At 43.5% G+C, this 26,122-nt stretch overlaps 1 protein-coding gene across 2 annotated transcripts in view; it reads left to right on the top strand.

Moving 5' to 3' along the window:
- EXD3 (exonuclease 3'-5' domain containing 3) overlaps positions 1–26,122 on the top strand; it is a 491,324-nt gene that overhangs the window by 7,448 nt on the left and 457,754 nt on the right. For both annotated transcript variants that reach the window (XM_073599974.1, XM_073599975.1), the window contains exon 2: positions 19,286–19,348. The gene's annotated coding sequence lies outside the window, so the exon portion shown is untranslated. The remainder of the gene's footprint in view (positions 1–19,285; positions 19,349–26,122) is intronic.

Genomic DNA, 26,122 nt, shown 5'->3' with positions numbered 1-26,122 from the left:
CAAGTTACCGGTAAGTCTAACTTGATTTTTTTAACAGAAACAAAGAAAAACTTTTTTTTTTTTTCCAAATTTTCGGTCTTTTTTTATTTGTTGCGCAAAAAATAAAAATCCCAGAGGTGATCAAATACCACCAAAAGAAAGCTCTATTTGTGGGAACAAAATGATAAAAAATTAGTTTGGGTACAGTGTTGGATGACCGCGCAATTGTCATTCAATTTGCAACAGCGCTGAAAATTGGCTTGGGCGGGAAGGTGTCTAAGTGCCCGGTATTGAAGTGGTTAATAGGGTTTAACTGCCCTCTGAAAAGCTATCTACTGCCTATTGCGTCCTTAGTGACCACACTACACAGAGGGGCCCTGGTGAGGCTTCCACACAGATTTGTACATATATGAAACTAACACTTTTTTTTTAATACAAAGTGTTGAAGGAATGTTGGCGATTTCTTTCATTTTAGGTTTTTATTGCTGTCTGTGTTCCTGCTGGGGACGTCACCCTCCCCAATATTCCTTTTAGGGGGCCAGCAAACCAAAACATTTCACTGCGCAGGAAGGAAGGGGAAATCTTTAAAGGTGAAGTACAGTCAAAGCTTGTTTGGCTGTACTTCTCCTGTAGATCACAGGAGTACAGATCGTTCTGTTTTCAGCTGACCGCTGGCTGAAGCCCGCTGTTAGCTGGCATCAGAGACCTGGTCCAGGCTGGGAGAAGACAATATGGTCGGGATCCGCCTACAACCCTGGATCGGCACCTGGCTTAGCCTGCCAGCTCTCTGCTCATGGAGCACTGGGACCCGAGCGATCTGTGGTGTTTGATCGCTCGATTCTCAGACGTAGAGCTGGCGATGGACAGATGCAGTATAGGAAAGTATGTTTCTTAAAAAAAAAAAAAAAAAGTGAACTTCCCTTTTAAATAGGGGCACTTTCGCTGAAAAAAGGACTGAGGCCGGGTTCACACTTATGTGAATTGGATGCAGGTTTCCTTGCATCCAATTTGTATTAACAGGAGACTGTGATCGGTTCTCAATGGAGCCGGTTCACACAGCTTCGGAGTGGCCGCAGTCCGCACAGGAAAAGGGTCCTGTGCGTCTTTGGCTCTGTTTCAGGTTCAAATTTAGGCAAAAAATTAGGACCTGAATCGCCCCTGAAATAGAGAACGTGGACGCATGGACCCCCTGCTGTGAGTCGGGGCCGCAGCTAGTGTGAGCCCAGCCTAAGAGAAGATTTTCTCTCCCCTACAGTTGTGTCTGTGGAACAGGAAGTGGAGGGAAATCTCCCATACAGCTAGAGCTGCACGATTCTGGCCAAAATGAGAATCACAATTTTTTTGCTTAGGATAAAAAGATCACAATTCTCTCATGATTCTCATGACGTAAAATCTTTCACATTATACAAAAAAATGGGCTAACTTTACTGGTTAGTTTTTTTTTTTTTTAATTGTTTTTATTTTTTAATTCATTGCATTTGAAAGACCGCTGCGCAAATACAGTGTGACATAAAATATTGCAACAACCACCATTTTATTCTCTAGGGCAGTGATGGCAAACCTTGGCACCCCAGATGTTTTGGAACTACAATTCCTATGATGCTCATGCACTCTGCAGTGTAGGTGAGCATCATGGGAAATGTAGTTCCAAAACATCTGGGGTGCCAAGGTTCGCTTTCACTGCTCTAGGGTGTCTACTAAAAAAATATAAATAATAATATTTGGGGGTTCTAAGTAATTTTCTGATTTTAACTTGAAACCAACAAATGTCAGAAAAAGGTTTAGTGTTTAAATGGTTAAACTTTTTTCACTTACACACACAGTCTATTCCATTGACAAATTGTTACAATGTTTATACTTAAGTTCAACTGATAAAGAATGTTTTGATTCTTGGCAGACTGCCCAGTTTTTGTCTTCCTTTCTTTTGAGGGCTGTGGCTTCAGAAGAGCAGAGAGAATTCTTTGCATAGAAAGAATTGTGAAACACTTTAGTAAAGATCGCGATAACGATTCTTGGCGATTAATTGCGCAGATCCACCAACAGGGAGATCAAAAAATCAATGAATCATTATAAGGCTAGACTGTAGTATATAATGGACAGCAGCTGATCCATTGTCTTCTACCCCTTCTGAATCACTGAGCCAGCACAAATCTGAAGCCCCATACACACTATCAGATTTTCTGCAGATTTTTGTCTCCAGATTTCCCAAAACCATTTAATATGAGGTCAAACCTTAAGAGTCTCAATTTGTATGCAATCAGGCAGGCTCTTGCACTACATGGTTTTGGTAAATTTGAAGACAAAAATCTGCAGAAAATCTAATAGTGTGTATGGGGTCTACGGCTGGCCATACATTATACAATTTTCTTATTCAATTTCATTTAGATTTACCTTCAATCATTAAGCACAAGGGCCTTCCTGATTGAATAAAAATTGAAAGTGTTTAGGTGTGACCTTGTATTATTATATGGTTTTGGTAAATCTAAAGGAAAATTGTATAATGTATGGCCAGCCTAAGGATCTGGCTAATGTTTGACTCTTTTTAAGGCTAGATTCACACTTCTGCTTGTGGCTGCGGGTCCGTGAAAACGCCCTGCTCTGCGGAAACATGCGGGACTGCCATTCAATCTGAATGGTACCACCCATGCATGTAAAACTGCAGTGTGTGTGCGGGAACCGCAGGGAAATCGCATAGTCAAAAAGTCCATGCCATTTCCCTGTGGCCACATTTTTGAAAAGGTGCATGCACTTTTTTTTTTTTTTTTTTTTTGGTGGAAATGCAGACACAACAGCTCATTCATTTAAATGAGTTGCCATGCCCGCGCAAACGCTGCCTGAAAAAATGCATAGGTGTGAACCCTAGTGTTCTGCTACATGCTTGTTTCAGGCTTGTGTCTTGGGAACTATAGAAGGCGTTCCATAATGAAAACTTTTGGCTGGAGATGCGCTTTCAGAAAAGTGAATGCATTTACTATGGTTATGGTTACAGCATTTTGCTGCTCATTAGCCTATATAGTGACTAAAGTAAGTATGTCTGTAAATGTAGAGAATCTCTCAGAATACATTCCCCTTTGCTGTCTGTGATGGTTTCTTTTCTCCTGTAGAGGTTCACAGCTCACAACCGAAACTAAGTGTGTGCTATAGAATGCTCGGGTATTTCCACTCTGTCCTACATTGCTGTGTACAAGGCACAGGGGATCCCAGCTGTAGTGATGTTGCTAATTACTAGGGCAAACTAATACAAGCTTTTAAACTCAAAGTGTTTAAATACATTATAATAACTACCCATCATATAATCATACATATTTTACTCCAGTACATTACATACAGTACTTCCCTATTCATGGGAACCATATGTTACAGTCTGGATCATGTGGAAGAATTAAAGTGATGCCATTGTGAGAAAAGTATTGGTGGCTGTCATTGCTGGCCTCTTTAAAATCGATAGTTGCCTGTGTAGGGTTTCTGCTCCATGCCGTTGTGTCCCTGATTGCATTTAAAGTGATACTAAACACACACTGTTTAATTTACATTGTGGGAAATTTACTAAAACGGGTGCACACAAAATCTGGAGAAAAGAGAAGAAAAGATTGGTCGCACACTTGAATCCAAAAGATGCTGCAGAAATTTCTTTATTGTCATGAGCCAGACAAAATTGCAATGATGATCTGTTGACGCGTTTCACACAACGTGTGAAACGCGTCAACAGTACCCAATCAGCTTCCAGGTTATATAGTCAAAGCTTAATTGAACAAGATGAAGTTAGAAGCTGATTGACTACCATGCACAGCCGCTCCTGTTTTTTTTAGTAAATCCCCCCCCCCCCCCCATTGTCCCTTCTATTTGTGTATGTGGGTGATGTCACTAATTATTTTAATAGAAAAAAACTTCTAAGTACCGTTTTCCCAGTTGATATACAGCTGTCACATGACACAGCTCTCTCCCAGCCTGTCTGCAGGGAAACATAAGCAGGAGGAGCTTCTACTCATCTGCTGCTGGTCACATGTTTTAAAAAAAATTGAAATCAAATCTTTATTATTTTGTGGAAATAACGTGGTGTGGGTGGATTTCTGCCAGTCACAGTCTGGGCCACGCCCCCTTCTTCATATGTCTTAGAATAAGAGGGAGGTGATTCCTCCATTAGTTTACATGTAATATCCCAACCCCATTGTGTTTAACTGGTTAGTGGGCAGGGAGGAGGTGGGAAGGAGTGGGCTGTCATTTACCACTGTTTATACGCCCACATTTGTGACTCTATAGTCACACGGACTGCTCAGATGTGATAGGGAGGAAATGCTCAGCATAGAAACTCGCTGGAAACTGAGCATATGCAGAATTGCCACCACAGCTGCAAAATCCCTAGCTGAATTGGGGACATGAACAGCAGAATCGACCAGTTTTTTTGCAGAAAAAAAAATACCCCTGCCAATAATTTCCATATTTTCATCTCATGGTAAATTGAGCCGGCCTTACATGGATCAAAGCTCAGCAGGGACTGGACGAATTTAGGAGGATGTACGGGCAGGCTGATTGTACCCAAGCTGATCCCTCGACTGACTTGCTTACAACCATCTGGTCAGATTTTTCACATGCAATTACTGCCCGCGGCTATAGCCACTAGCAGTAAATGTGTTCTCATGGCCGAGAAGGCTCCCCTCATCCATCCCCCCCAGCAGAACACAATAGCACTTTGGTGGGGATTCAAGCGTTTTTCTTTCCTTCCAAAAGAAAAAGAAAATCGAATCATCTATGGGCTTTCTTAGCATAGCGATCAGCACAAAGTGGCTCAGCTGCACCAGATCACATACCTAGTACGTGATCCGACACTTCCAGGTAGGCGGGAAGCATGTCCGCCACCAGCAGCTCGCTAACGCTGTGATTATACACATCGGGAGCTGACCTGTGGGTACCGCGGACTCAATGTCTGCTGGAACCTGCCAATCATTGGGCAGAGAGCCAGAATGGCAATCTGCCTATGTAAACAAGGCAGATCACCATTCTGACTGGAGGGAAGGCATGGATCCTGTGTTACTGCAAAGCAGGGACTAGGATCTGTGTCTTCCCCTAGTAAAAGCACCTCCCACAGTACGCTAAAACACAGGCTAGGAACAGAGTTAACCCTTTGATCACCCATGATGTTTGTCATTAGTACAGTGACCGTGCATATTTTTTAGCACTGATCACTGTATTAGTGTCATCGGTCCCCAAAAAATTTTAAAAGTGTCAGTTAGTGTCCAACTGCCCGTCCCTATATATCTCTCTATATCCCATAGTTTGTGGACGCTATAACGCCCAAACCAATCAATTTATGCCTTTTGGGATTTTTTTTACCAAAAATATGTAGCAGAATACAAATTGACCTGAATGTATGAAAAAATTAGATTTTGTTTTTTTTATTGGATGAGTTTTATAGCAGAAAGTAAATGTTATTGTTTTTGTTTTGCTGTTTTTTTTTTTTATTGCGCTAAAAATAAAAAAATGCAGAGGGGATCAAATGCCGCCAAAAGAAAGCTCTATTTGTGTGAAAAAAATGATATAAATTTATTTTGCATACAGTGTTGCATGACAGCGGAATTACCAGTTAAAGTAGCACAAGAGCTATGGAATGTTCTGTTTTTGTCTTTCAAAGCAAAAAAATGGCCTGGTCATGAAAGGGGTAAAACCTTCCGGAGGTCAAGTGGACAACATAAATTGTTAGCAGTGGCTTGTCATATGCGATCTTTTATAATAGGTTTTGCTGGATGCAGTGAAGGTCTCATGGGTGTTACTCCTCTGCATTCTGATGTTGCAGGCTAAAGCTGTGGATGCATGAAAAGAGTAGATGTTGATGCCGGTATCTATTGACACAGAAAGGGTTGGTCTTTGCTGTGGTGAAACCCGGAATAGGATAGAAAACCATTCAAAAATACTATAATTTTACATTATTATTAGTGTCATAGTTACAGGTAAGGATTGTGTGGGGCTATGGTAAGGATAAGTGTGATAGTGTTGGGGTTATATAGAGTGATAGTGTAAAGATTGTGGTTACAGGGATGATTGGTGCTAGGATTATATTAAGAATTAATGATAAGATTACAGGTTGGAGTAGTGTTAGTGTTACAGGGAGGGATAGCGTGAAATTTTCCAAGGAGGATTTGCTTTAGAATTAGGGATTGGATTAGTGTTAGGTATGCGGACAGGTAGTGTTAGGGTAGCAGAGAGGTCTACAGAGAGAATTAGTTGTAAGGGTTACAGGAAGGGTTAGTGTTATTGTTACAAAGCGGATAAATGTTGGGGTTACACTCTAATGCCCCGTACACACGGTCGGACTTTGTTGGGACATTCCGACAACAAAATCCTAGGATTTTTTCCGACGGATGTTGGCTCAAACTTGTCTTGCATACACACGGTCACACAAAGTTGTCGGAAAATCCGATCGTTCTAAACGCGGTGACGTAAAACACGTACGTCGGGACTATAAACGGGGCAGTGGCCAATAGCTTTCATCTCTTTATTTATTCTGAGCATGCGTGGCACTTTGTCCGTCGGATTTGTGTACACACGATCGGAATTTCCGACAACGGATTTTGTTGTCGGAAAATTTTATCTCCTGCTCTCCAACTTTGTGTGTCGGAAAATCTGATGGAAAATGTCCGATGGAGCCCACACACGGTCGGAACTTCCGTCAACACGCTCTGATCGGACATTTTCCATCGGAAAATCCGACCGTGTGTACGGGGCATTAGGATACAGGAATAGCTAGTGTTAGGGGTTACAAGGAGGGTTAGTGTGAAGGTTACATGGAGAGATTTTGCTAGGTTTACAGGTTGGATTAGTGTTAAGGTTACAGAAAGAGATGTTAGGGCCACAGGGAGCATTAGTGTTAGGATTACATGGAGGTTAATAGGGATTCACTGATATATTGGCTGCCGAAAATTATCAGCGAAAATAGGGTTATCTGCATTCTGTCGATAGGAAAAAAAGGTGCCGATAATGGCCACCGAAAACGCATGGAATTTTGCCACGATTTTCATAGGTCATGTGACTCAAAAACGCAACATGAACAAAAAGATAAACGAATGCACAAACCAAAGTGACAATAATAAAGGAGTAGCAGCCAACAGTAAAAAGTGTCCCCACATATAACAGAATATAAAAATAACTGTAAATGTAGCGGCAACTAAGAACAATTAAATTATGAGTGTGCAGCAGTGAAGAGCTGATCACAAAAACATCAAATAACACACACAAAAACAGCCTAAATATATTGTATATTCAAGTCCATAACTGTAATCCATTCGGTGAAAAGTTAATCCAAAGAATATGATGGTGCAAAAAATATTGTTGCAGTAATTAATATCTCAAACGTTAAAGTGCATAAAAAAAAGTGTATATGCAAAAAATATTGATAGTAAAAGTGAAGCAATCTTTCTTTTGGTGGTATTTGATCACCTCTGCGGTTTTTATTTTTTGTGCTATAAACAAAAGAAGAGTGACAAGTTAGAAAAGAAACGCATTATTTTTTTACTTTTTGCTATAATAAATATCCATTTTTTTTTTTTTTTTTTTAAAAAAACAAATTTTTTTCCTCAGTTTAGGCTGATATGTATTCTTCTACATATTTTTGGTAAAAAAAATCGCAGTAAGCGTATATTGATTGGTTTATGCAAAAGTGATCGCATCTACAAAATAGGGGATAGATTTATAGCATTTTTATTATTTTTTTTTTTTACTAGTAATGGCGGCGATCTGCGATTTTATCGTGACTGCAATAATATGGTGGACACTTTTGACACATTTTTGGGACCATTCACATTTTATACAGCGATCCGTGTTATAAAAATGCACTGATAAATGTGACTTGCAGGGAAGGGGTTCACACTAGGGGGTGATCGAGGGGTTAATCATGTTTCCTAGGGAGTGTTTCTAACTGTAGGGGGATGGGACTCACAAGGGGAGGAGACCGATCAGTGTTCCTCTGTACTGGGAACACACCATCGGTCTCCTCTCCTCTGACAGAATGTAGATCTGTGTGTTTACACACACAGATCCACGGTCCTGCTGTGTTACTGGGCATAAGCAGGTGCCCGGCGGACATCGCGGGTGCCGAGCATGCGCATTTCGTCCCAAATGACACGGCGGGCGCGCGCGCCCCCTGGTGGGCCAGGAAGGCGAGGGAGTCATATGACGCCCTCCCAGAACGAGAGCTTCGCCGCCTGTCCGTCATGACAGCCGGTTAAGCAAAGACCCCAAGGGGTCTAGCAGCGCTTTTGGTACATATATCCTTAATGGCAGTCTCCACTACTCTCCTCGGAGCACCAAACCAGGTATACGGTGCAAAGACAGCAAATTGGGATATTAGGTAAACGGTGCTCTCCCACTGTACTGTGTACGTCCTCCTCACTCTCCTCCATTTAAGGGTCATATAAGATAAAGAAGATCTCCATAATGCAGCAATTCCGTAAAAAGTAATTTATTTAAAAGTAGCATCTTACATGTAAAATAAGAACAATCAGCATCGATACAATTCAAAAACTTCTGTTCTCGGCCGCAACAGGAAGTGACGTCTCCCGGCTCCTCCCGGCGAATTGCGTCACCGATTACGTGACTTTCTCAAGGGCAACATGGGTAAATTTTTGATGCGTTTTTGCCACAATTTCAATGGGGAGGTATGGTACACTGCAATGGAAGCGCAACGAACCAGTGTGAAGACATATATAGAATTTAAAGGGTTGCATTTTTCTTGAGCTTTTCTTGCGTTTTTTTTTTTTTTTTAAAAGCAAAAGCGCTTCAAAAACTATTAATTTTAAAAAGTTGAATAGAATATATAATACGTTTTTTAAAAACTGTCCGTTTTTGGTTTGGATCCTGAATTTTCATTTTTGTGCACCACTACAGGTTAATGTTCGAGTTACAAGGAGGGTTAGTGTAAGGGGTACAGGATTGTTCAATGTGAAGGTTAGCGGGAGAGATAGTCTGAGGGTAATGAGGAAGAATGGTCTTAGGATTACAGTAAGGCTTAGTGTGAGTGTTCGTTATGGAAAGAGTCCATAAGAGGCCTCAATAGAGCGCCCCGCTCTCTAATCTTGAATCTCAGACTGTTGGTACTGAAGATATTCCCTCAGAATGGAATTTTCCTGCATTATATGCTACTCAGTGAGGGCTCAATGGCTTCCGGTGATGTAAACAAAGGCTTCACTAACAGTATGGCCTTATGCACACTGGCTGTTTTTACAGCTGCTCGTAGAGGAATCCAGGGGTTTTTAAGCTGTAAAAAAAAAGCCTCTCCATTTTATTCTATGTGTCCATGCACACACAGACTTTTAAGAGCTGTACGTGGCATAGGCATTTTCAAGCTGCAAACGAAACCCAGGGCCAGCGCGTTCTAGAGCAGCAGCGTTTCAGCTATGCTACATTAGGCATGGTAATTGGATTTGGGAGTGTAAAATAGAAGAGGGCAGAGAAACTCTAATGTGGCTAAACGCGCAATAATGCCAATGCAAAGTCCTTCTTAAAGTATGTTTTTACTGCCACTTTTTCCTGGCGTAGGTACTGGCTTTGCAGCTTGGTTTTTTTTTTTTTTTTTTTTTTTTTTCCTCATCTCGTCTTTCAGGACAGCACCTGGAGAGAGCACAGCTCCACCCACTTTCCCAGGAAACACTGGTCACTTTCATCATCGCCTCAGCTGTAGTGTTTCCTCCACGATGGTGGAAGCTCTGCAGGGAAATAAGGGTGTGCTAAGCTCTCTCCAGGTGGGGTTAGTAAGGGGTAGTCTGTGTGTGTTGCAGGCCAGCCCAGCATCCATCCTGACGGGAGGGGGGTGCTCCGGTGTCTCTTCCTCTTCATGTCCGGCGAAGGTTCAGGCTGCTGGGGGTCCCCGCTCTCTTTAGACCGGCGGCTGCGGGATGCAAAGGGGACGGCGAGCTACACAAGGGTGTGAGCAGCCTCTCTGCTATCCCTGGCCTCCATGCTTTCCGTGTCCCGGGTGGCGAGCGTGCCATTTCTGGCCGGGGGCGGGACTTCCTGCGGGGCATGCGGCTCCTGGTTCCGGCCGCTGGAATGCAGGGGGAGGAGGTGGCCTCATCTGGTGTCATTTCCGGTCCTCGCAGTGGCGATAGAACCAGGAAAATCAAATATAAAAGCAGCCGGACGCCTCCGGAGACTCGGCAATATGGATCCAGAAGACCTATCGGCGGTGGCAGGAGCAGGAGCCACTAACACCAACCAGACCCAGGTAAGCGGGGGCAGAGGTCCCTGTAGCTTATCCTCTATGGGTCTTGAGGTTTTCCTTCACTTACTCCCCCTGGGGGGGGGAGCCTGCATCACTCTCCTTGGATCATGGCACTAAGGAGAGTGTGTTTGTTTTCTTTAGCATGGTGACTTGGTGGGGGAGTCACTAGCTGGGTAAAGCTGCGGTAACAACAAAGAGGCTAAAGGGTTAGTTCTTCTGCTTGGCAGCTTGGGTATTCCCCTGGCGAACAAGGGCTTTGTTTGTTTGACCTGTTTATTTGTTAATAATGGTATAAGTATTTATTGGAGTGGGCTTTTTGTGTATTTCAGACAAAAGTCAAGGAAAAAGCCAAATGTTCCTCTCCTCCCCCTAAGAGAAAATGCCCGTTTGCAAAAACACACTTAGAGAGTCTTGGACCAAAGTGTTATGCAAGACCTGTATAGCAGATTTAGTTAGAGGAGACGTGCTCAGCTACATCCGCTACCTAGCCTGGAAAACTACTCAGCTCCTTCTGGAAATAACTTTTGGACATGTTTGAAACATTCCCGTTCTTATCTGGACAAACGTCCAGTTGCACAGCCTAACAGTAGATGCAGTTCGCCATCCTGTTCTCGTCCAAGTATTTCTGCACCCAGAGGGGTCAGTGATTCAGAGGACGAAGAGGAAGTGTTTCCCCAGGTTCTGTGGAAGAAGAGGACGAGGAAAAAGAAGCTTGTTCTTCACGCTACAGATTATCTCAAGAAGAGGTGGATGATCTATTAAAGACCATCCATATGACTTTGAACATCAAAGAGGAGAAAGCCCAGTTATCTTTATATGACAAAATGTTTCAGAGCTTGGGGGAAGTTAAACATTGTGTATTCCCAGTTCAGAAATTCCTGTTGGAAACAGTAAAAAGAGAGTGGAAAGACCCAGAAAGGGTCCCTTTTTTCTCCAAATCACTCAAACGAAGATTCCCTTTCGAAGAGGATAGCACTAAAATAAGTATGGAATAAAAAACCAAAACTTGACGCAGCCTTATTACAAGTGTCACGGAATACAGACCTGGCATTTGAGGATATGGGCGTTTTAAAAGACGCCATGGATAAAAGGGCAGATAGCCTGTTAAAAAAAGCCTGGGACTCGACCTTAGCCAATTTAAAACCCAGCTATGACTTCAACTGTGGTGGCCAGGAACCTAGAGCACTTGCTTGAACAGTTGAAAAGCTATATTTAAGCAGGAACCTCCCGTAAAGATCTGTTGGAAACAGCGCGTAGAGCATTATGGGTTAAAACATGGTCGGGAGATACTGCTTCAAAGGCGAAGTTATTTGGTCTTCCGTTCGAGGGGGATTTAGTGTTTGGTCCGGATCTTGAAGCCGCGTTGGATAGGACGGCAGATAAAAAGGCCTTTTCTTAACTCCTCAGGTTAAGAAAAATGTTTGTACTTTTCGGCAAACCCAGGACATGAAGGAGACGGAATACAAGAGACCCTGGAGGTCCTAGAGAGAGCGGGGCAAGTCGGGGGTGCTATTCCGACCTCCTAACCAAACCACTAAAAATCAGTGACAGTCCTCCGACTGTGGGAGGAAGACTGCAGTCCTTTTTCCCACAGTGGAAGACAGCAACAACCAGTCCGTTCATCCTCAAGACAATATCAGAGGGCTACAAACTGGAGTTCTCACAGTCCCCACCAAGTCATTTTTATATAACTCAGACACCCCGAGACCAAGAGAAGTCCTTAGCAATGTCCTCTCTCCTGGAAGAACTTATTCAGCAGAGAGTGATCATCTGTGTTCCCCAGAAAGAGGAAGGACAAGGGTGCTATTCGCATGTGTTCCTAGTCAAGAAGCCATCAGGGAAATTTCGATTAATTTTGAATCTGAAAATATTAAACAAATCCATTCGATACAAGAGGTTCAGGATGGACATAATTTATTCAGTGAAGAGTCTTCTGATGCCAGGCTGCTTTCTGGCATCCATAGACCTGAGGGATGTGTACCTTCACGTGCCCATAGCACCAGCATCACAAAAATACCTACAGTTTGCGGTCAAGATAGGCGGAGTAGTCTCGCACCTACAGTTCAGAGCTCTCCCATTCGGGCTGTCATTCTCTCCAAGGATTTTCATAAAAATTATGACAAAAGCTTAAGCACCCCTCAGATTAAGGGGAATAACGATCGTACCATACCTGGACGACCTCCTGCTATTTGTCAAATCAGGGGATCTTTTGAAGAAAGATCTGAAGGAGACAGACATACTTGGAGAGCCTCAGTTGGTTCATAAACAGAGATGAAATCAAGCATGATCCCGTCCAACACAATAAGGTTTCTGGGGTATACCATCAATTCCATACAGGAAATAATTTTTCTCCCAGAGGAAAAAATAGAGAAAGTCCAAGACGCAATAAAAAAGGCCCAAACAAAACTGGCAATCTCGATCAGGACAGCCATGTCAATACTAGGACATCTCACAACATTAATCCCAGCAGTGCAATGGGCACGCCTCCATTCAAGAGATCTCCAGCAGGCAATTCTGAGGCATTGGTTCCTACGGGGGGGTCATTGGAGAAGTTGATCAAGCTTCCCTCACAGGTTCAGAGGAAGTTATGCTGGTGGAGGAGTTGGGACAGGGGTCTGCTCTGGACATTCCCAGTACAAAAGAGGTTGACAACAGATGCGAGTTCTTGGGGTTGGGGTGCCCATCTGGAAGGGCAGATGGCCCAAGGAGCTTGGACAAACAGAGAGGCCAAGAGATCATCCAATTGGAGGGAACTAAAGGCCATTTTTCTGAGGCTGTGGGCCTTCAAGGATTGGGTCAAGGGCCACCACATTCAAGTGTTGTCCGACAATGCCTTGGTAGTGGCCTACATAACAAAATGGGGGGCAAGAGAAGCAGACTGTTACTCTCCTCGGCTCTTTAGATTCTGTCTTGGGCAGAAGGCAACTTGGCATCCCTGACGGCGGTACACCTGAAGGGCGACCTGAGTCTAGTAGCAGATTTCTTAAGCAGAGAAAGAGTACTAGAATCAGAGTGAAGTCTGAATACAGAGGTATTCCAGATGCTAATAGGAAAATGGGGAGCTTCCATGATCGACCTATTCGCATCTCAGGCCAATGCAAAGGTGGCGGGTGGCGAAATCAAGTGGACAGCCTGGACGCTCTAGCTCATGGACCTTCAGCTTGTGCTACGCCTTTTCCCCTTTTCAGATGATCCTGTTGGTACTCAAGAAATTGCAAAAGGAGGCTACAAGCATGATCTTGGTGGCTCCGTTTTGGCCCAAGAGGGCATGGTTTTCAACCTTGCAGAAGATGGCAGTGGAACTCCATTGGTTCATTCTATTACGAAAAGACCGTCTAACTCAGGGGCCCATTCAGCATCCCAATGTCGAGCATCTCAGATTGACAGCCTGGTTACTGAGGAGCAATCCTAAAGAGAAAGGGTTTGTCCAACAAACTAGTCTCAACCCTACTAAATAGCAGGAAAAAGGTCACTAGGGCCATTTACTTTTAGAACATGGAAATGTTTCAATTCCTGCATGAGGGAATGGAGAAAGGGTTGGCGACTAGTACTTTAAAGGTCCAAGTGGCCGCTTTATCGGTATTCCTGAAGAGGCAGTTATCTCAGGATCAGCTGATCATAAGATTTTTGTAAGGCATTGGCCAGAGCTAGGCCAGTACCATTTAAATCTTCCCCCAATTTATCAGTGGTATTACAGAGTTTGACGAAAAAACCCTTTGAACCTATGGAGGAAGCAGCAATTACGTTTTGGTCGCTAAAATTAGCATTATTAGTGGCGGTTACGTCAGCTAGGAGGGTGAGGGAGCTGCAAGCCCTGTCTATCATTGAACTGTTTTTTTTTTTTCTCTATTTCCGGATCAGGTAGTGCTAAGAACTGACACAGGTTTTCTACCAAAGGTTTCATCAGTATTTCACAGGTCGCAGGAAATAGTTCTTCCAACCTTTTTGCCCTACACCACCCAGCACTAAGGAAAGATCTTTTCATAGCCTGGATGTAAGAAGATGACTATCTCGAGGTCACAAGAGAATTCAGAAGCTCAAATTCTTTGTTCATATTGCTCTAAGGTCTGTGTAAAGGGTACAGTGCCTCTAAGAACACCATAGGAAGATGGCTGTGAATGGCCATCAATGAAGCCTTTAACGCTTCAGGGGTAGATCTTCCCGCAGGGGTAGTAGCCCATTCGACCCGGGCAGTGGCAACGTCCTGGGCAGAACGAGCGGGGTCTTCACCGTTCACGAGTTTTTCCACCTTTTACCCACCACTACAGGTTGGACTTGCTCTCAGCATCAGAGCAATCGTTCGGCAGGAAAGTCCTGCAGGAGGTGGTCCCACCCTAGAGTAAATACTCTTATCTCCAGGTGCTGTCCTGAAAGACGAGGTGAGAAAGCCTTAGTTAGACTTACCAGTAATGGTATTTCTACCAGTCTTTCAGGACAGCACAGATGACCCACCCTAATTGTGATATAAAATGTGGTGTTATTGCTATGTTCTGCTTATCTAATTTCAGTATGGCTCAGCGTACTTTATAAACAACTGAGGCCATGATGGAAGCGACCAGTAGGGATGAACCGAACACCCCCCTGTTCGGTTCGCACCAGAACATGCGAACAGAAAAAAAGTTTGTTCGAACACGTGAACACCGTTAAAGTCTATGGGACACGAACATGAATAATCAAAAGTGCTAATTTTAAAGGCTTATATGCAAGTTATTGTCAGAAAAAGTGTTTGGGGACCTGGGTCCTGCCTCAGGGGACATATATCAATGCAAAAAAAAGTTTTAAAAACGTTTTTTTCAGGAGCAGTGATTTTAATAATGCTTAAAGTCAAACAATAAAAGTGTAATATCCCTTTAAATTTCGTACCTGGGGGATGTCTATAGTATGCCTGTAAAGGGGCGCATGTTTCCCGTGTTTAGAACAGTCTGACAGCAAAATGACATTTCAAAGAAAAAAAGTCATTTAAAACTACTCGCGGCTATTGCATTGCCAGTCCGACAATACACATAAAAGTTCATTGATAAAAACGGCATGGGAATTCCCCACAGGGGAACCCCGAACCAAAATTAAAAAAAAAAAAATGACGTGGGGGTCCCCCTAAATTCCATACCAGGCCCTTCAGGTCTGGTATGGATATTAAGGGGAACCCCGGCCAAAATAAAAAAAAAAAAACGGCGTGGGGTCCTCCCAAAAATCCATACCAGACCCTTATCTGAGCACGCAACCTGGCAGGCCGCAGGAAAAGAGGGGGGGGGAGAGAGCGCCCCCCCCCCCTGAACCGTACCAGGCCACATGCTCTCAACATTGGGGGGGTGCTTTGGGGTAGCCCCCCAAAACACCTTGTCCCCATGTTGATGAGGACAAGGGCCTCATCCCCACAACCCTGGCTGGTGGTTGTGGGGGTCTGCGGGCGGGGGGCTTATCGGAATCTGGAAGACCCCTTTAACGAGGGGACCCCCAGATCCTGGGCCCCCACCGTGTGAAATGGTAGGGGGGTACAAAAAGTACCCCTACCATTTCACTAAAAAACTGTCAAAAATGTTAAAAATGACAAGAGACAGTTTTTGACAATTCCTTTTATTTAAATGCTTCTTCTTTGTTCTATCTTCCTTCATCTTCTTCTTCTTCTGGCTCTTCTGGTTCTTCCTCCGGTGTTCTCGTCCAGCATCTCCTCCGTGGCGTCTTCTATCTTCTTCTCCTCGGGCTGCTCCGCACCCATGGCATGGGGGGAGGCTCCCACTCTTCTCTTCATCTTCTTCTCTTCTTCATCTTCTTCTCTTCTTCTCCGGGCCGCTCCGCACCCATGCTGGCATGGAGAGAGGCTCCCGCTGTGTGACGCGTCTCCTCTTCTGACGGTTCTTAAATAACGGGGGGGGGGGGCACCCGGTGACCCTGCCCCCCTCTGACGCATGGTGACTTGATGGGACTTCCCTGTGACGTCACAGGGAATGCCACAGGGAAGTCCCCTCATGTCCTGTGCGTCAGAGGGGGGCGGGGTCACCGGATTGCCCCGCCCCCCCTTATTTAAGAACCGTCAGAAGAGGAGACGCGTCACACAGCGGGAGCCTCCCTCCATGCCAGCATGGATGCGGAGCGGCCCGGAGAAGAAGATGAAGAAGAGAAGAGGATGAAGAGTGGGAGCCTCCCCCCATGCCATGGCTGCGGAGCGGCCCAAGAAGAAGAAGAAGAAGATGGAAGACGCCGCGGAGGAGATGCTGGACGAGAACACCGGAGAAAGAACCAGAAGAAGATGAAAGAAGAAGCATTTAAATAAAGGAATTGTCAAAAACTGTCTCTTGTCATTTTTAACATTTTTGACAGTTTTTTAGTGAAATGGTAGGGTACCATTTCACACAGGAGGGGGCCGGGATCTGGGGGTCCCCTTGTTAAAGGGGGCTTCCAGATTCCGATAAGCCCCCGCCCGCAGACCCCCACAACCACCGGCCAGGGTTGTGGGGATGGGGCCCTTGTCCTCATCAACATGGGGACAAAGTGTTTTGGGGGCTACCCCAAAGCACCCCCCCAATGTTGAGGGCATGTGGCCTGGTACGGTTCAGGAGGGGGGGTGCTCTCTCGTCCCCCCCTGTTTTCCTGCTGCCTGCCAGGTTGCGTGCTCGGATAAGGGTCTGGTATGGATTTTTGGGGGGACCCCACGTTGGTTTTTTTTTTTTTTTTTTTTTTAATTTTGGCCGGGGTTCCCCTTTAATATCCATACCAGACCTGTGGGGAATTCCCATGCCGTTTTTTTATCAACGAACTTTTATTTGTATTGTCGGACCGGCAATGCAATAGCCGCGAGCAGTTTTAGATGACTTTTTTTCCTTTGAAATGTCATTTTGCTGTCAGACTGTTCTAAACACGGGAAACATGCGCCCCTTTACAGGCATACTATAGACACCCCCCAGCTACGAAATTTAAAGGGATATTACACTTTTATTGTTTGACTTTAAGCATTATTAAAATCACTGCTCCCGAAAAAACGGCCGTGTCCCCTGGGGCAGGACCCAGGTCCCCAAACACTTTTTATGACAACTTGCATATAAGCCTTTAAAATTAGCAGTTTTGATTTCTCCCATTGACTTTTAAAGGGTGTTCCGCGGCATTCGAATTTGCCGCGAACACCCCAAATTGTTCGCTGTTTGGCGAACAGCCGATGTTCGAATCGAACATGAGTTCGACTCGAACTCGAAGCTCATCCCTAGTGACCAGTCTTTAAAGAAACTGACTGCAGTTTTTCCTGGGAAAGTGGGTGGAGCTGTGCTCACTCTAGGTGCTGTCCTGAAAGACTTGTAGAAATTCTGTTACCGGTAAGTCTAACTAAGGTTTTTATTTTATTTATTTATTTAACGCCCTCTTTGCATGAGGCCTAATGGTCAGTGTTAGGTCTACCCGCCCTCACAGCTACCAGGATTCTCCAACCTGTACCTCTGACAAGCAAAGAATGACAGACCTGGGTTTAAAGTGGAGCTCTAGCCTGAACTTTTTTGTATAGGATGAGGCATGGTTAGTGCCTCTCTTTTATTGTGGTTTGGGCTTGCATTGGGGATAGCTGTCACTGGACAAGAATAAAGGGCAAATAAAAACACAATAAAACCCTACCCGACTTTATCCATTTTATATCCTGCACAACAATTCTGCTCTATGAAAATCTACAATCTTACAATGTAGAAGCAGCTTCACCAGTTCTGTTATGTGCAAGCTGGGCTGTCAACTGCTGTGATGCATTGAGTGGGGTGAGCACAGACACTAGGGGGTTGAACCACTAAAGGCAAATCGACTGTATGCTTTAAATGTGAAGTTGCTCCAGAGCTTGGTAAATGGGGGAGAACTCTGCTGACTTCCATCATCCAATCGTGTGCAAGGAAAATGCTGTTTCTTATGTTCCTTGCCTGTGATTGGGTATTCTTTGCAAAGATTCCCCTCAATTCCCCCTTGATTTCACATTTTATCCATATGTTATTAAAATGATTTGCTTTAACCACATCCCGCCAGCCGTCAAATGACGGCTGAGCGGCGTGGCTCTCTTTCTAGGTGGACGTCATATGACAACCCTCCAGAACGAGGGCTCTTGCACGCCCGTGGGGGCATGCATTGCGACAATAGGTGGTGTGTCAGTCTGACACACTGCTACACCGATCTCAATAAAGAGCCTCTTTACCAATCACAGCTGATCACGATGTAAACAGAAAGAGCCGTTGATTGGCTTTTCCTCACTTGCGTATGACAGACGCGAGTAGAGGAGAGCCGATCGGCTGCTCTCCTGACGGGGGTTCTGTGCTGATTGTTTATCAGCGCAGCCCCCCCCTCGGATACCCACCCAGGACCACCAGGGATTGCCACCACACTGGACCACCAGGTATGCCACCCTAGACCACCAGGAAAATGCCAATCAGTGCCCAGGCAGCTGCCAATCAGTGCCCATCCCCAATGCCCACCAGTGCCATCAGTGCCGCATATCAGTGCCGCCTATCAGTGCCGCATATCAGTGCTGCCTATCAGTGCTCATCGTCAGTGCCACCTCATTGGTGTTGCCTTATCAGTGCCCATCAGTGAAGGAGAAAACTTACTTATTTACAAAATTTTATAAAACAAAAGAAGAATTTTTTTTTCCCAAATTTTAGTTCTTTTTTTTGTTTGTTTAGCAAAAAATAAAAAAGCAGAGGTGATCAAATACCACCAAAAGGAAGCTCTATTTTTGGAAAAATTCTGTTTGGGTACAGTGTAGCATGACCGCGCAATTGTCATTTAAACAGCGACAGTGCTGAAAGCTGAAAATTGGCTTGGGCAGGAAGGAGGTGTAAGTGCCTGGTATTAAAGTAGTTAAAGATCTTGTAGAGTTTAGAATAAAACAAATGTTTGGCTTGTTGTCTTGCCTGTCTACAAGTGCCATAAATGTGAACTGCACCTTTTAGGTAGGTCCTTCTGTCTGTGAAAAGTCATAAACTAAATCAAATAACATGCCTGTCCGATTGTAATATAGTTGCAACATCATCTTCCTTTTTTTTTTTTTTTTTTTCTTTCTCATGGCCCTTAGGTATTTTCTTGTATGACATCTGTATTTACAAGATACTTATGTTTTATTGCTGGTTTGTTTTTCAGAATTTATCAAGAACCTGCTTCACAGAAGAATTCTGGGAATTTTTGTGCATCACAGAAATAGAGGTACAGTGATATCTGTATTTGTGCTTAGGGCTCGCTCATACCAGCCCACATGCTTATATAGGTGCGGGCTCATGTCTGTTGTATAGGGGCGGTGCTTTGCATTGTTACGACAAAAGACATTGTTTACCTTTTTTTTTTTATTGTAATTTTTCTTTTTTAAATCTATGTCCACATTTCTATGTAACACACTGTAACCCACCCATTCAGCACTGTGTTGTGGCATGAATAGGATACACAAGCACAAAGCTGACTGTTTGCTATGGTTGACAGCAGAAATGTACTATTCCTCTATTCCTGTAAACACGTGAAAACGGTCAGTAACTGTTAATGTTGAGGAAACATTTCAGCTGTATTGAAAGTGGTTGTAAACCTGTACATATACCCAGTGAAGTGACTGGCCTCAGGTGATACACAGGTGTGAAACAAATCCTCCTACATTATTTGTACCTGTTAATATGCAGTTTTCTCTTCTCTACATGCTTTCAAAGTCCAGAATTTACAAAGCTTGTCTGTCAGAAAAAAGGGGGCGAAGAGGTGAAATTACACTCTGCAGAGCTCAGTGAGAAGAGCTCTGACAGCAGATTGGAGGAAGTGGACACACCTCACCCCTGGAGCTACCTTCTCTGTAACCTTTTTTTTCTTGGTGTCAGGAAAACACGTTTAGAAGTGATTCATGCTGATAGCAGAGAAATGAAACAGCAGACAGAAATTACACTTCCTGTTCTTGAGACAAGTACACACTAAACTAATAAAGGGTCTGGAGGATATTAGTTATGAGGAAAGGTTACGAGCACTAAAGTCTCTGGAGAGGAGACGCTTGAGTGGGGATATGATTCCAATATACAAATACCGTACTGGTGACCCCACAATAGGGATAAAACTTTTCCGCAAAAGGGAATTTAATAAGACACACGGCCATTCACTAAAATTGGAATTAAAGCATTTTAACCTTAAACTACGTAGAGGGTTCTTTACTGTAAGAGCGGTAAGGATGTGGAATTCTCTTCCACAGGCGGTGGTCTCAGCGGGTCGCATCAATAATTTAAAAAAACTATTGGATAAGCACCTGAACGACCACAGGGATACAGGGATATACAATGTAATACTGACATATAATCACACACATAGGTTAGACTTTTTCTTTTCAACCTCGCCTACTATGTAACTATAGAGGGGGGCCATTAACACATACTCCCTTTTTTTTTTTTTTTTTTTTTTTTCACTTTCCCTTGCTGAGCTCAGCTGTTGATACTTTGGGTATGGGGAGCATGCAACTCCTTCCCTACTTATGTGACAGCGTTAGTGATTGGCTGCCCATGCCTGCACTGTCACATGGGGCAGGGAGAAAGTCATGAGGTTTACACAGGTCTAATGTTCCCACGCACCAGGTAGCCAAATGGTGTGTGAGAGCAGAGGTAAGGCAAGTATGTAGAGCTAGTGGGGTTAGCTTTAAAGTGAAAGGGCATATGGTACAAATGTCCAGCTTTAGTCTGTTTTATATTTCCCAGTACAGTCATTGTAGATTTAGGCTTGGTTCACACTACTGTGTTGCAATTTTCACTTGATTTGCAGTGCGATTTATGTAGTGTGACATTAGTTGCGTTTTGGACATGTGGTTTGCATATTGTATGGGGCCAAATCACTCCAAAGTAGCACAGGTAGCTGAGCTGCATTGATATTAGAAGCAATGTTATTTCCATTGTCATGTGATTCAGAGCGACCCAAGTTGCATCTGAAATCGCATGTGAACCAGGCCTTAGCAGGCTTTTATAAAATGCCAAGCGTTAGTAGTTTTCAAAGGCTATCAAAATGAGGATTAAGTCTTTTTTCTTTAATCCAACTGGCCTGTATTCTGCAGCTTGCCACACAAAACGGAGACCCCCAGAAGAGGGCATTCACCTAAGTTAAAAAATCCATGTGTAATAGGTCAAGGAGGGGGCAAAATTAAAATTCCTTAGTAGTTCAGTGTCTTTATTGTTGAACTAAAAAGCAGGGCAAAGGGTGACTAACGCGTTTTGGGGGCCACACAATTCCCCTTCAACAGCGCTGGAGAAAAAGTTTTAAATAACACACATAAAAATGTAATATGGCTTAACTATATAAAATAAAAAGAAGCCACATTTCAGATTAAAAACCACTGTCTATGTGTATAGACAGTTGATGGTCATTCAAAGATGCCGCTGGCTTCCCAGTGAGACACAAGATAAGAGACTCTGAAGAAAAATCACAAAGTTCATTGTGTAACAAAAAATAACACAAAATACATCAGCTGGCGTGTGGCAGGATGTGATCTGGCCAAAACGATACAAATGTTTCTGCTTCTAGAAGTGCAGTTGGTTGCAGTGAGGCAAGCAGACTCCTACAAAATTGCTGTTACAAAAAAAATAAAATGGCTCGACATAAAAGTAACCCTGTTCAATGAAATGAGTATACATCAGGGGTGTCAAACTCAATTCATTGAGGGCCGCATCAACAGTATGGCTGCCCTCAAAGGGCCAGTTGTGGGGTGCACTACGCACAGAGAGCAGGGTTCAGGAGCGTGCTACCTACAGAGTGCAGTGTTTAGGGGTATGCTGTGTAGAGTGCAGGGTCTAGGAGTGAACTATGCACAATATGCAACACCAAACCCCCCAAATCCACAACTTCCTTGTAGAGCTGCACGATTCTGGCTAAAATGAGACTCACGATTTTTTTTGCTTAGAAGATAGATCACGTCTCTCGCGGTGTAACATCATCTTTCACATTAAAACAAAAAAAAATTGGGATAACTTTACTGTTTTTTTTTTTTTTTTTTTTTTTTATTATTATTCATTGCAGTGTATTTTTTCCAAAAAAATTGCATTTGAAAGACCGCTGGGCAAATACAGTGTGACATAAAATATTGCACCCCTAGGGTCTCTGCTAAAATATATATAACGTTTGAGGTTTCCAAGTAATTTTCTAGCAAAAATGATTGATTTTAACTTAAGAAACAAGTGTCAGAAAAAGATTTAGACTTTAAGTGGTTAAACTTCCTGCATTTACAAGTTGTTAAAAACTTGGCAGACTTTTTCTTTACACACAGAAGTGTATCCCTTTGATCTCAGAAGGAAGAGTTAGTTACAGTGTTTCATGTTAAAAACTTGACAGACTGCCCGGATGTTTTCTTTTGACAGCTGAGTGAGCAGATAAGTCTCTCCACTCATGAAAGAATCTGCAAACTCTGCAATAGAGATCGTCATGGGGGTTGAATCGAGATCATGATTTTTTTTTAATGATTAATTGTGCAGCTCTATTTCCTCGCATCACTCTCTCCTAACTGGCCTTCCTGTAGTACCCTCCTGTATAGGCGGCTCTGCATTTTTACAAGTGACAGCAGGGAGTGGGAGCCAGGGGTGGTGGAATGGAGTTCCGCCTTGTTCCGACTGCTAAACTGGGTGTGAGGGCCACATGACAAGGCCCTGCGGGCCGGATTTGACCCACAAGCACTGTGTTTGACATGCAGCGTATTGTAATAATATTCACCCCTCTTGGCATTTTTCGTGTTTTGTTGCCTCACAACCTGGAATTAACATGGATTGTTTGAAGATTTGCATCATTTAATTTACAGAACATACCTACAACTTTGAAGATATATATTTTTTTTATTTTTGTGAAGCAAACAACAAATAGGACAAAAGAACAGAAAAAGTCAATGTGAATAACTATTCACCCCCCTAAAGTCAATACTTTGTAGAGCCACCTTCTGCGGCTATCACAGCTCCAAGTCACTTTGGATAAGTCTCTATAAGCTTGCCACATCTTACCACTGGGATTTTTGACCATTCCTCCTTGCAAAACTGCTCCAGCTCCTTCTAGTTGGATGGTTTGCACTTGTGAACAGCAATCTTTAAGTCTGACCACAGATTTTCTATTGGTTTGAGTTCTGGGCTTTGACTAGGCCATTCCAACACATTTACATGTTTCCCCTTAAACCACTCAAGTGTTGCTTTAGCAGTGTGTTTGGGGTCATTGTCCTGCTGGAAGGTGAACCTCCGTCCTAGCCTCAAATCACACACCGAGTGGTACAGGTTTTGCTGTTTTAGCACCATCCATCTTTCCCTCAATTCTGACCAGTTTCCCAGTCCCGACTGCTGAAAAATATCCCCACAGCATGATGCTGCCACCACCATGTTTCACTGGGATGGTGTTCTTTGGGTGATGTGTTAGGCATAAAGCCTAACTCTATGGAGCATATGGCTTATTGTCGTCCTATGTACAGATACTCCAGTCTCTGCTGTGGAACTCTGCATCTCCTCCAGGGTTATCTTGGGTCTCTGTGCTGCCTCTCTGATTAATGCCCTCCTTGCCCGGTCCATGAGTTTTGGTGTGCGGCCGTCTATTGGCATGTTTGCTGTTGTGTCATGTTCTTTCCATTTGGTTATGATAGATTTGATGGTGCTCCTAGGGACCATCAAAGATTTGGATATTTTTTTTTTTTTTTATAACCTAACCCTGACTTGTATTTCTCAACAACATTGTCCCTTAGGGCTCCTTCACACGCACGTGTCCGTGTAAGGAGCCCACTCTGCTCAGCGGGGGATCATTCTGTCGATCCCCGCTGAGCAGTCAGATGACAGGTTCGTCTCTGCACACTGTGCAGGGACAGACTTGTCAGAGCGCCGCTCTCCCCTATGAGGGATCGGATGAAGAAGGACTGTAGAGTCCATCGTCACCCGATCTGCAGATGGATGAAAAAGTAGGTTTTTCCTCCGTCACACTTTTTCGGAGTGGGTTGGATGTCAGCGGACATTTCACCGCTGACATCCGACGGTCTATGGAGTGTCTGTTCAGGTCCGCCTAAAAAACTGACAGGTGGACCTGAACAGATTGTCCGTGTGAAAGAGGCCTTACTTGTTTGGAGATTTCATTGGTCTTCATGACAGACAGTGTTTGGTTAGTGGTGCCTCTTGCTTAGGTGTTGCAGCCTCTGGGGTCTTTCAAAAAGGTGTGTATATGTAATGACAGATCATGTGACACTTAGATTTCACTAATTATGTGACTTCTGAAGGTAATTGGTTGCACCTGAGCTTTTTATGGGCTTCATAACAAAAGGGGTGATTTTTGAAAAATAGTTTTATGTATATCATTTTTTTAATTTTACTTCACCAACTTAGACTATTGTGTTCTGATCCATCACATATAATTTAGATAAAAAAAAAAAAACATTGAACTAAAGGCTGTAATGTAACAACATGGGTAAAAAGCCAAGGGAGGTGAATACTTTTGCAAGGCACTGTATGTAGTATGTGATCAGGACAGGTCTGATCATTGGAGGAGAGCAGGCTTAGTTCCCAGCATAGCTAGAGAACTGACTACAGTGTGTTCTCCTGCTTAGTGTGGTCAGTTTTTAATAGGAAAGCAGAGGGACTAGCATGAACACCTTGGATTTCACATAAAGGAAGCGATACAAGTAGAACAGGAAACTTTTTCATACAAGTACATGGTACAGCAGGCACATATAAGCAATATGAAATGTTGGGTTTACATATTGTTTAGCATGAGAACAAAGGCAGCCAGTGTGCAGGCTGCTGATCCTTACCTGCACACTTGCTCCTGAGGTGGGCCAAATCTGAGGGTGTGTAATAAGTAGCACATGCTGCTGGTTAGGGTTAGTCCCCTGTACAGCTCAGGTCACATGAGCTATTAGGAAGTGATTTGCTTGTGTAGGACCCGGCAGAGTATGTGAGTCTTGCCCTTCTGGAAACGGAGTGCTGAGGAACTTGACAAAAGGTAAAAGAAAAGCAGGATTCCATTAAGAGCCCATTCACACCACATGCAGCGATTTTTCTTTTCTGTATCAATAACCGATGGAAAGTAGGTTATATGGGTTCCAATGGCATTCTTACCAGTTCAGTGCATTCCAGTTATTTTCAGTTCCAGAAAAAAGTACACCATGCTGCTTTTTTCCTGCACAGAATTGTACTGGAATGCAGTAAAACGCATCAAAAGAGCGTTAAAAACGTGCATGCAGAAACGCATCCAGAACGGATCTGGAGGATGTTTTTTGTGGTGTGAACAGGCACTTAATGTAAGTTTCTTTATCATTAATGTAAGTTAAATTGATGTTTGTAAATGCAAAATAGCTCTGTTCATAAGTGCTACTTCACATCCTTGGGATGCGTTACCGCAGGCACATTAACACACATTGCATTAAGGCAGAACATTAATTTTGGATGAGTTGCAGTGCACCTTAACGCACTTAAAATCCTACATGACTTTTAATAATGCATTGCACAGTATGTATGGTGGGCTGCAGCATTGGCCGGTAATGTAACAATATGTCGAGGTGCCATTCAGAATTAATGACACTGCCACATGCACACACAGTGTGGCACACATTGCTGTGCTTTGTGGTAACATACAGTAAAACATGTTTTGCCATGCATAATTGCAATAATATACTATTGTGTAGCACACTGAACATGTCGGGGCCAAACCTGAGGCCCCCCTTTTTTACTAAGCTTACCACCACTGCTCTATATAATGGAGAGAGGGAGGTGTTCAAAAATTCAAATTAGAAGAGCAACCTAGGGTGAGAACATTGCTCCACCATAAATACAGCGTATAGAGAGTGAGTGTTGTCATCCTAGAACAGGAAGTGCATTACTGGCAGGATCACCAGGTGAAAATAAAGGAGAAAGAAGCCTGAAAAAAAGAAAAATACTGCCACCTCATCTAAGGAAAGGTAATCTGCAATATATTACATTTTTGTTTTTGGGTTTAGATACAATTTAACCTAGTAGAGTACCTAGC

Source organism: Aquarana catesbeiana, linkage group LG09 (assembly GCF_042186555.1).
Source record: "Aquarana catesbeiana isolate 2022-GZ linkage group LG09, ASM4218655v1, whole genome shotgun sequence".
Lineage (NCBI taxonomy): Eukaryota > Metazoa > Chordata > Amphibia > Anura > Ranidae > Aquarana > Aquarana catesbeiana.
This window is presented reverse-complemented; position numbering and strand designations above follow the sequence as displayed.